This window comes from Plectropomus leopardus, chromosome 8, assembly GCF_026936395.1.
Source record: "Plectropomus leopardus strain MGB_pleo_1.0 chromosome 8, ASM2693639v1, whole genome shotgun sequence".
Classification (NCBI taxonomy): domain Eukaryota; kingdom Metazoa; phylum Chordata; class Actinopteri; order Perciformes; family Serranidae; genus Plectropomus; species Plectropomus leopardus.
In genome coordinates, this window is record NC_142183.1 from 9,320,471 (window position 1) to 9,332,835 (window position 12,365).

The following is a 12,365-nucleotide window of genomic DNA, read 5'->3' on the forward strand; positions in this document are numbered from 1 at the left end:
AGTGCAAATATTTACTATTTTTAAGTTTAACATGAGAAAATGAATGAATTTTGTATTTAATGTATTTTAATTATTGCATTTTAACAAATATTTTTAACCATGTTTATATAAATAAATATCAAATTATGCAGTTACTTTTAACAGCCTTTATCATGAATTCATAACTGTATGTAAAAGTCTTTGCAACATACTATTTTAAAAGTACAACAATCCTCACTTTACCATGACCAAAAGTGAACCAGGAGCATGTCCGTAACAGCTAACAATAAATCACCTCTCTTGTGCTTCTACTCGATAAACATGACAATTTGTGTGAATGTTTTTACAATAAACAAATAGTATTATCGCTTAACACACTTCATTGAAGTCAGTAAAGAGTTAAACCAGCGAGCCGCGGCGTAAAGTCTCTCACAGTAATTTAAAGTCCAGCGTCTTATCGGATGCCTCTCTGGTCTCTGCAGATTCATCAGCTCTGCACAGTCGTAACCGCACATCACAACCAGCTAGAAACTGTATGTTCTCCTGGCGAGTTGTCGTTAGCATGTTGTTGTTAGCTTATGGACCGCTTCCTGTGTGCATCGCTTCAAAGTGCTCCGGCAGCGCTGGTTGGTGCCGAGGTTTCGGCCTAAATGCTGAATATCTCTCCTGTTTTCCTCTTGCAACATTAATTAGCTCAACTGTCAGAAGCTCCAGTTTGACTTGACAACAAGGTTGACATGTTTGGAGTGAACAATTGCTGAATAAATTGCCATGAATGCCAAATAAGTTTGTTGAGTTTGGATGTTTTGAGTCATCAGAGGGTTAATCCAAATGACTTTTGTGATTTTAAAGACCTTTTAAGTGTAATTTAACACCAGGCAGATAATGTTGAAACCCAGGCCATACATATACTTGCACATCTTTGCTGTTACTACTTCTGCCACTATATACATCTTTTTTAATCATCTGAAATTTTACTAAATGTAAAGTGTTTGTTTTTCCATCAGTAACTTCCATCAGTGTGTTGCACGCAATCTGTCTGAGATTGAGCACTTTCTGCACACAGTTAACTTGCTAACTTGGCTCTGGGAATGTTGGTCCATCGATGGATCAGTTCACCACTCTGATCCAAATCGAATACCTCACCAACTATTGCATAGATGCAGAGAAATGTGTGCATCCATGGTCCCCAGAGGATGAATCCTAATTACTTTGAAGATTCTGAGTCTTTTTTCTCCAGCATCACCATTTGATTGACATGGTTTGACTGAAAAACTGTTGAATGGACTGCCATTAATGCCATAAAATTTGGTTTGTTTATTTTGGATGTTTTGTGACCATTTGCTTTTGTGAAACATGAAAGACCAACTTCCATCAGTTTGTGGACAGTTTTTGCTGAATTTAAAATTGAGTACTTTCTGCAGGCGCTTGGCACTGAGAAGTACAGTAAGTCTGTGGATCAGTTCACAGACAGACACTTTATTTTAATTCACTTTAATCCAGACTGAAATACCTCAGCAACTACTAGATTGCTGAGAATTTTTTTATGTTGATGGTCCCTGGAGGATGAATCGCAAGGACTGTAAGATCCAATGGTTTTTCCTCTAGCACCACCATTAATTTTACATTAAGTGAACAACTGTTGTGGACTGCCATGAACGCCATAAAATTATGTTTGTTTGGTTTGGATATTTGATGTCCCCAGAGGATTAATCCCAATAACTTCAGTGATCCTTTGACTGGTTAAACATAATGTAACACCAGGCAGATAATGTTGATCGTCAGGCTTTTTGCATTCTTTTGCGCTTCATAACTTCAACCATATCTAACATTTTCTAATCTAAAATGTTCTCACTCAATGTACAGTGTTAGTTTCCATTTACTTTTCTGCAGCATGAAAGACTAACTTCCATCAGACAGTTTTCTTAATTTGAATTTGAATACTTTCTGCCGACTCTTGAGCATTAAAGTGGGTTTAGAATGGATCTGAAGCTTTTGAACCTACATTTGATGTTTTTATGCAACTTTGATATAGTCTATAGGACACTTTTTGCATAACCATTTTCAAAATGTACTGTAGATCACAGATATCCTTTATGAGTATATTTGCATACAGTTTAGAGTTCACACTTTCCATGAGAGTTTTCCACTTCTTGAAGATCTTCATCTTAATTGGGGTCATGCCATAGTCTCAAGTTTCCTTTAGCAAATAGCAAGGATTTTGTTTCTGCTGCTTTTGAAAGCTATATGGGAAATATATTGAGGCAGCCTGAATGGCAATGGATGCCAAATGTTTTGCTACCTAATTCTGGGTTTATCTCATTTTAACACCTACTTAGACACTACGCTGGATAAAACACAGTCTCTGAATATAATGACGTAAAGATTTTGCTTAATTTTAGGGCTTCCGAATGTTTTATATTTAGATTCTCATTTTTTTTTTAGCTTTACGGGGATTAAATAATCTGTCTAAAGGATCATGCAATGGTCCAGTGAAATAAAACATTAACATCTCTAATTTGAAAGACTGTTTCCATCACAGGATATTCATACTGACTTCCAGCGTGGGCTGAGACATGAAAGTGAATGAGGAGCGGAGTGGGAGTGTCTGGGCGAGTGATGTTTACAGTTTTATTTTTATTTTTTTAATGTGTTTATTGGCTATTTATGAAGTGACCTTGAAGGTGGGTGCAATGGGACTGGGCCAGAGATGTAGGCCAGAAAGACATTTGATTGAAGGCAGCTGAATTAATTAGGAGGCACAGACGTCTCATTTTCATTCTACTTTTTGTTTACAAACACATGCAGGGCCAATGTCTGTCTGCCACTAATTAGCTTTTTAGCAAGGGCTTTGGTACATGTCAACACCGTATGCAATTACATGCGTGTGTTCTCTCAGGAATGAAGGTTCGGTACATTGTTTACCATGTACACTGCCTCTTGGGATTTGCCATGCATACATTTGCTGAGATGAATTTGTTGCAGCTGATGTTCCTTTTTGTTGTTGTTTTTTTCCCCCCTCTTCTCACCATATTGAATTTTCATAGCTGCTTAATCTCAGAAGCTTTCTTTAGAACATTTTATAACAGAATACTGGTAGCACATTACATTTTCTGTAGCTTTGATTTGATGTGATAGCTGCTTTTTTTGCTTTTTTATGTATGTGTTGTTCTCAATTTCCTAACAGCCTCAGAGAAGACAACACATGTAAAATACAAAATTCACAAACAGATGCAGTCATTCCTTTTTCCATAAAAATTCAATATGTAACTTTCGAGCAGTTTCAATCTTCTTTCTGTTGTAACAGTTTGTAATGTAAGAATGTTTGAATTCCCTCGTTTTTTTTGGTTGCCTTGGACTGACTCTTATGCAAAGAACTTGGGTTCAGTTTTTCACAGATAGTACAAAGGATGTGATGTTGTGTCTGCATGTTCCCGAGTGGGGTTTGCGCTGGCTGAATTTGTGTTGCTACAGCATCGAAGGTCTGAGCTGCCATCTGTTATTGTTGCAGGAACGTAGTGCATTTATTTCATCCAGACTTGAGGGCTGATCTGGCTGTTAAATTGTTTATCCTGCAGTCTGAAAATTACGTTGTAGGCTGACATCGAGGCAACCAATGCCATATCAATGCAGTGTTACAGCTTAGTTACAGCTAGCTGGTTATCTAAGCTTGCTTGCTCACTAACATTATCCATCTGAGTGGATTTGTCTGTTGGCTAGCTTGCAAAATCACTCATCTATTTAACATGATACATTATACCAACTCCTGTATTATCGGTGTTGATTAAGCAAACAATAATAGATTTAACAGTAAAAAGCACTTTCTACGTGCCAGTAGTGATGCGCTAGCGGCCAACAAGCTAACCTAATGAAATATCTGAGCGTAACATATTGTAATTTTCTTCTCAATACGAGTGAAATGTATTTTCTAGCCTTCCATGAACATGATGTGAGTCTCCAAGTCTTGTCGCTGTTTTGAGTATTAGTGCGAGCAACAGGATGCTGACTGCAGTTTGCTTAACGGCCTCAGAAAAGTTTTCACGAAAAACAAGAATTTTCTGAAAGTCACATACAGAAGCTTCAAATTCTCAGATAGTAGAAATACAACAAAGGAATGATGAATAAGGAGAAAAGATAAATGAGTTTTGAAGTATTTATTGTTTACCTGATGTAAAAATCACCTTGCTTGAGTGGCCAAGGTCAAAGAGTCTTTCAGTATTTACTGACGATTCACGTACTTGTTATGCAACTCATTCCTGACATTATGGATGAATAACTGGGTTCCAAGTAGAGTTTTATCCCGCCTGCAAAACAGTCATCTAAGAAATATTCAAAGGGAAGTTCAACCAAGCTCTTGCCAAGTCATTTAGGCAGTTCTGAAACCATTTTCTAATGTAATTCAGTCCGTGAAAGCAATAATTATTTTCAATTAATTACGGTTTCAGCACCAAAAGCTTTGGGATTGTACATTAGTCTGTCAGTTTCCGGAGTGTGTGGTCCTCAGTTTCCCTTATTAAGCTTGTTAGATTTAAATTGCTGCACATATGAAGGCTTTTGAGGAAAGTAATGGCATAATGAGACCTTTCACCTTAGACTGATGGGAGAAATGAATCCTGAACCCAGCGAAAACTACATTTGATTGACGGGTTAATTGAAGATCACTTCATTGTGTGCAACTGCCAGTGTGTCGACGTGAGGGAACAGAAACAAATTTCTGAAATTGCACGATATAACGTGTATGTACACATTTTGATCTTTTGTAGATCATTGTCTTTCGTTTGAGAAAACAATTTCACAAAGACATAGTTTACAGCAAGTGTTAAGTGTCACTCTGTCAAGGTTTCTGAGCACATTTTCTGGGAATAATTTCACCCAAAATTGAAATTGAAATGGGAAATAACTTTTTTCCTATAAAGCTTCTAATAATCAAGAAATTGAACTTTTTTGATGTAGCTCAACTTTATTAGTATCTGCATTTAGGGCTGTTGTAAAGGAGTATCCCTGTGGTGAATAAAGGTAACTCAACAGCGCAGTATGCGGTATTTCAATCATTTATTGGTGGTTTTGCAAATCATTTTATTTCTTCCAGTTTTGGTGCTTTGTGAATAAGCCTCTTTTTTGCAATTATTAGGTATATTGTTACTTTTTAAGTGATAAAAATGACATTGTTTTTAACAAAATGAATGCTTGTTCATTGCTAAATGCAGATCACAAAGAGGCAATGAGGTTCAATTGTATTTTAATTTCATTTCATTTATTTTTATTAGAAGGACAACACACATTAATAGACATTTCCTCAGTGATGTCTGGATGCTATGATACAAAATACTTGTGGAAGGAAGAATATTGGTACAAGGTAGCATACTTGCTCTGGATGAAGGAAAGGCCGACGCAGGTAGGGAGGTAGGAGGGCGGGCCCCCAGAAAAGCCACTCCATCTTGAGTCCAATTGTTCCCAGTGGCTTGTCGTTGTATTGCAGCAAAAAAAAAATCCTGTTTGTCCAAAAGGCATTTTCCCCATAGACCACCAATGTTAAAGAGACGTCTGTAATACTGTTGACAGGACACTTTGAACTGTTGACAAGGTAAATGATGACTTCTTCCATTGTGAATTTTTGATCCATGAAGGTTAATTATTTGTAAAACTTTGCTAAAGCAGAAATAAAACAATTTAATAAGTGCAATGTCTTTTCCTCTGAACCTCCGGCAGTGTTTTGTGGACTATAAAACTTCCCCTGGCTTTCCATCAGCATATAGTAGATAATGACTGGGTGTTCATTTTTGGGTGAACTATCCCTTTAATACAGTTTTAATAGGGAGCACTGCTGTGAAAAAATGGAAAAACATGAACATAATGGTTGTGACGGTTTCTTACCATCCCTTGGTTTGTTAATACCACAGTATTGCAATACTGTTGCTATCGTGACAGCTCTATGTGCGTTGCTCAGAAAAACATCAATAATAAGGCACTGCTCAGAAACCTGAGAAAGATGCATGCTCAGACTGCCCAATCAGGTGCTTGCAAGGCCTTTAAAATTTCATACATACATGCTCTACCTTCTGATGGATTCTGCTGTTAGTTGTAACCAGAGGCGAAGGCCATAAGGAATGCAATTCACTCCAAGCTGGACCCGAATACACAATGATGTGCAAAGACTTAGCAGCCGCCTGGGCAAAAAAGGTTATTTAACAGTAGAGCATCACCTGCTACAGGCCCCTGCTGTCCAACCACTGACCTGTGTCCAAGAGCCAAAAGCAAGTAACAAGTGTTTCAGCCTGAGTTTGAAAGAGAAATTCAGATATTTCCTCTGAATGATATGCATGTCTCTAGCTTATTCATCATATATGAATGTGATCTAGTTGCAAGGACGATCATTCAGGGAGTTGAATAACAAAAAATGTACCAAGTATTGGAACTTGATAGAGTTGGACCTCTTCAGAGGAGATGTGCAGCACAGACCTCATTCCATTATACTGTACACTTCATATCTGTCACTCCAAACCTGCTTTTCATCAAGATAAAATGTTACATTTTTTTCAGGCTTGCGCAATCACACACCCCTCCCTTCAGGTTTCACTGTGCATTGTGTGGTTGTTTCATTGTCGTTCAGCAAAAAGCCACCGTGATGGTTCCAAATGCGAGAGTGCAAGACAGGACGATGCTACCTGATGTCTTAGGGACCGCGAAGTACAGGGAGTAAAACCACATGTGCACCTCCTGGGGAGGAATCTCAGTAATGGCTTTCTTCCTCATGAGAGAGGAGTCCATCTCAGCATGGTTGGAGAGAGCTGTGTGGAGGACGACCCATGAGAAAGGTTTGACAGCTGAATCGGAGTGCATATCCTCTCCTCTGTGTTCTGTCTGGGGAGAGAGGAGCACACACCTCCAGCCACACAAAGTGACACACTAAAAGTGGGTGAGCAGTGGGATTAAGAGTGTAAAGCTCTGTGGGCCCACCTGCTGTCTTCCTCCCACTGAGGAGAGAGACACACGGGGGTCCTGGTGAAAAGGGTCACTGCAGTAGGGGAAGCGCAGACAGACAGAGACGCTCCATTTACCTCTTTCTCTGAAGCGCACTACGTGGCGAGAAATAAGGAAGTCACTGTCACAGAGAATTAATCCCACACAGCTCTCATCGCAGGTTCTGATCGAAGCAAAGAGTTTGCCTTTCCAGATGGCACCCTTTTCCTGCTGAGGCGCCTGCGCTGATGTGTGCAGCACACGTTGTTCTTCTGCAATTGACAGCAAAGGCCCGAGACATCCTGAGCGCCCATTCACACCATTACAGTAAAATTTCAGACCAAAATCTATTCATGTCAGTGGAATCACTGCGATCAATTGAGGCAAAATGAATTAGCGCTGTGCTTTCGCATAGAGCTCGACTTGAGTGAACTTTAATGACACTGGCCAATTACAAAATGTCTTGACAGTGCTGAACTTTACGAGAACAAAGAGTCACATAGACTCCAACATGGAAGAGAGTATTATATTAGCTGTCTCATATAAATCCTACTGCTCCACAAAGGAGATGCATTGCAATCAGCTGGGACAAAATGTCAAATGCAACTTTCTTGCAGGTTTGAGACAGTGGTGCATTCATCATGCTAATGTGCGTGCTCACTTCCCTCATTTGTCTCCTTTTCTTGCATCTTAGTTCTGCCCATGAGAGATGCAAGCAGAGGAGGAGAGACGAGCACGAAGGAGCCAAAGCTGCCAAATGAGAAATTCTCTGTTCCACAGTTGTCTGTCTTCAGCGACTTCAGTTACTTATGACTTGCTGCAAAGCTGAGTCACCTGTTAAACCAACAGGTAAGAATGTCCACAGAGCCCCTGATTTAAGAAGAATGTGAAAAATGTGTATCTTTTACAGATGGATGGTGAGACTGACAGAAAGAGAGATAGATAGTGGCAGTGTAAATCACCAGTTTCATCAAGATATGCCTTTATATCAAGTCTTTTGACAATGATACAATATTTGCCATGATACGATTTTGACTCATTTCGATTCAGACCTCTGCAGTTGATATCATATGCCTATTTAACACAATCTGTTACAGAAGACGCTGCCGCCTTATTTATGCTTTTGGCCGTAACAGATAAAAACATAATATAAAAATGATGTAAATAATTGTAACCGGTTTAGTGCCGTAAAGTTGACTTTAAATTGACGCTACTATCACACATCAAACGGCACATGAGATAAGTTAACCTTCAGGACTTTCTGTCACAAAGCCCTATCTGGAAGGAACGATGTCATTTGATCCCCAAACTGCAATCTTTTCCAAAAATTTCAGGACTAACTGGCTGAAGGTCTTGATGACAAACTTTTCCCAACAGCCATAAAACATGGTACTAATAACAAGACCATTCAACAAAAGTATACAAATTCAGCTCATAATAATTGTCAAGGTTCAGACAGAACAGTTGTTTTTTTTCCAATTATGCTCTATTAGCTGAAGCACTTTTACACTGCATACATTAGCGTAGCGGCTAGCAAAGTTTAGCTTAGCAAATTACATGTGGAATTTACAATTTTTCTTACTTAACGTAAGTTAAAGTCACTGCATCTCCAGACAAAACAGCTCAGTTGAATTTCAGTCCACGCTTGTTTTTTTTAGTCCAACATTGTTGAAACAGAGCAGCTAATGTTACGGCAAAAATTAATGGAGTGAGATGCTCAGCCAGGCAGGTAGGTCCTCGTTAATCCCATACTGTCATTGTTTAAATATGACACATACTCTGTCTGTAGACCCTTATTTTCTCCAAAATCCAAAATATGTCCACACTGCTGATTTATTCCCCAGTAAATAATGTCTTCCTTATCGTCTTTCTCGAGCTTTCTTGCCATCATTTGCCTGTAGCAGTTTGACAGTGACACAGAATTTCAAAATAAAAGCGTACCCTTGAGATGATGATATGGATCGATGTTATCACTCATCGGTACACCCCTAATAGTTAGCATAAGTTAGCATGATGAAATGACCCAGAGAGTGTCATTATGCCAAGTTTCCGGGACTAACTATTCTGCAAGGTTGCATGAATGAATTCACTGTACAACTTCCTCGTGTTTCCAGGCAGTTTAGTCTAAAACTCAACATTTTCTTCTGACCTGAACTTAGTCTCTTGGTAGATAAAAAGGCGAAAGGTACCTATCATCCCTTTGAACCCTGCTGGGTACTGTTCTAACTTGAGCACTTTCCTGATAGCAGCAGTCAAGCCCTCTCCTATCTCTCTTGAAAAGAGGTAGACCCTTACTGAAGTGTTCAGAGGCGAAACCTTTTCTGTCTTGATTTAGTGAAATATTGGTGCCATCTTGGGATGAATAATACTGAACATAAATATAAACAGAACATAAATGTTAAAAGGCAAAGGAGGCATTCAACAGCTCAAGGCCCTGCAAACCCACACAGGTGTTTTTAAACCTCTGCTCATCCAGGTACAACAAAACTAACGGGGTGTCGTGGAAACTGCAATCAGTTATGGTGTGTAGATGCCCACACAGTCTTGAGAAAAAGTCTAATAAGTCAAAATAACTGAACACACCTGTGTAGGTGTACAGTGGATGTGTGGGGGATTTAATGCTGAGATGTGAGTTTGGTGTTTTCGACCTGAGGAGCATGTTAGAGCATGTTCATATTTACTGTTTTGCTGTCAAGTACAAAAAAGTTAGATTTCCGTGTCTTTTTGGATGTAAAGAAGGTCTAAGTGTTATATAAATACTGTGAAAGTATCAAAACTCTCAATCTACAGAGAATTGACTCGGTCCATTTTCAGAGACTGGGTCTTATACAAGCCGCTATGAGATCTGTCGAGAGGAGCAACTGCTACAGAGGCGGTGAATTCAAACTTTTATAGACCCAGGCACCAGAAGTTCTGCTGCACCGTCTGTGTGCGAGTACGCTTTGTGCTCCTGAGAGTTTGGTGCAATGTATAACCTGATGGTATATGTATCCCAGTAGTGCTTGTAATGAACAGACCAGCTCCAAAAATAGAAAATCAATTTGTGGCGGCAGATGTTTTGATCGTGGCAAGCAGCCACAAATAAATGAATGTGTGGGAAACCCTGCCCTGGCTATAATGATGATGCAGACATGCCGAGATGCCGCAAGCGCAGATTTGGAAGACTCAGAAACACCAATCAATCAGAGCAGACTGGGCTTTTCTGGAGGGGGACTTAAAGAGACAGGTGTTAAATGGAGCATTTTACACAGAAGGTGAATACAGGTCTATTCAGGCAGACAGTTTGAGAAATAGTGTTTTTTGTATTTTGAAGCATATAAACATGATCTAGTAGAAACCCAAAATACAAGTATGAACCTGAAAATGAGCTTAGTATGGGACATTTAAGATCAACACTTTCTCATGCAAAGTCACGGTTTGGCTTCACATTCAAACAGGACGCAAACAGCAGGCTCTGACACCATCTGATGGGTTATAAACTGATGCGTTAGAAACTTACGCCGCCCAGCAGAGTATCATACTGCTGCGAAAGGTGCCTTTCTGCATCAGTGTCTTCTTCTTTAAATGACACAACAAAACCAAAGCTCCACATTGGCTGTGAGACTCACTAGCCAGAAGTTTTATGTGCATTATGTAGTCAGGAAGAACATTTTTAGCCCCAACACTCATAAGTCTCTCCAAGTATCAAAATCTCCAGTTGGTTGCCATGTAGCTTTTGAAGGACCAAACAAAAAACAATGTTCAACAAAGCTTTTAAAGGCTGACTGCCATTTCCTACTACTCTCACTGATAATGGGTAGCGCTCTTTAATGTGAAGCTGTGAAGAGGAAAGTCTGATAAAACTAGTGTCAGCGTTTGTCCTTTGCGGCTCCTTCAGGTATTTAGAACAGAGAATGCCAAAAAAACAGAAGTATTGAAAAAAATGTGAGGAAAAAGCACATTTTTGTTTCCACTCAGAAACTCTTCCAAAGAGAGACGAACACAGCTACGTCTGCATGTCAGCTGGGGACCTCTCTAATGCATTTCTTCTTTCAATGTGAAGAATTTTCTCTTGCAACTTGATAACAGTGCTGAGCGTGTTTAAAAACTCTACACAGTGGGTGCTGAAAGTAAAAAAAACAAAAAAAAAAAACGTATAGTAGAGTAAAGGTGCCATGCTTCAACTGGGTTTTTGAGGTTGCATAGCAACAGTGGGGGCTGAGACTACTATTCTCCCCTAAGAACTACTATTTTGGAGGAGAGGTTTTGTGGGAACATTGTAGAAACTATTACAATGCACTAAAAAGACTGTCTTTTTTGTCTTTTTCTTTTTGTCTGTGAAAGAAAACGGTAAGAAGGCTTTAGCAACTGCAAAACTTTTTAAACGTATAAAAGCTCCATGAAAGATATAGTAAGAAATGTTGCATTTTGATCTCAGTCACACATACCAGCCAACTCTTTACACCAGCGTTTTATCTTCTTGGCCGTAAGTCGAGAGTCTACTGGTTTTAAAATCAGCATCGCCACCAGCAGCGAGACTCAGTGTGACTCTGTGCTGTGACTATTCCCAAAATAATGCATCTCCGTGTGGATAATGAGCAGTTTACAGCTTGCAGACCACAAGTTTAGTTTGGAAAGCATTCACATGAAGCATTAAACCAAGATCTTTTTTCCTCTCTGTGAAGTTTCCTTTCAAAGAATGTTTATACCCATATTTTCAAGTGTTTACACCTACAAGGGCAACAGTGCCAAAGATATTTGAAAGTAGCCAAAGCCTGGGCTCATTATGGCTCCAGACAATGCCGTCATTAATGTCCAGCAGAGTCTTTGCATTATGAAACCAAGCAGCTCCTCCAGATGGCTCTCCAGTCTCACCTGGCTCTCCCTGTGCATCTCTCAGCACTCCTACAGGAGGTGGGAAGCCAGCCAGAGGCCCACATCTTTCCAGGAAGAGAGAAAAAATCATTCAGCTGTGGAGTTCAAGTCCAAGACCATCTGAGGACTACAAAGGAACCACTTACGGTAAGCAGAGCTATGGGGAGGAGGAGGGATGAATCATTAAAACCGCAGCTAATAAAGAGCATACTTAATAAGGTAAAGGTCCTCTGTCAATATACAGTATTTGTCCAAGGTCAGTTTTGATTCGTATGCAATAACACTGAAAGACTTCATAAAGAGTTGAGACTCTCAGATGACTTTTAATGAAATTTCCAGTTAGTCAGATGTAACGATTCCCGTCTTTCGCAGAAAATAATTGACCAAAAGGGGATTGTGTTGGAACAAATATTAGCAATGAAAAGCTTGAAAGGCCTTGACAGCAGTCTGTATCCGAGAAATCTGCATTGTGAAATCTATCCATCCATTCTTTTTCTATCTTTGCCAAGTCATGATGTTCACTGAATTTGGGAAAAGATTGTTGATCAAGTATACTCTTTGAGATCTTTTTG

General features: G+C 39.4%; 1 long non-coding RNA gene across 1 annotated transcript in view; it reads left to right on the plus strand.

Moving 5' to 3' along the window:
- The window catches only part of LOC148188850 (uncharacterized), a 111,658-nt gene that overhangs the window by 55,628 nt on the left and 43,665 nt on the right, over positions 1-12,365 (plus strand). Inside the window, exons 3-4 of the long non-coding RNA XR_015777152.1 lie at positions 7,634-7,788; positions 11,819-11,940. This is a non-coding gene — a long non-coding RNA (uncharacterized LOC148188850). The remainder of the gene's footprint in view (positions 1-7,633; positions 7,789-11,818; positions 11,941-12,365) is intronic.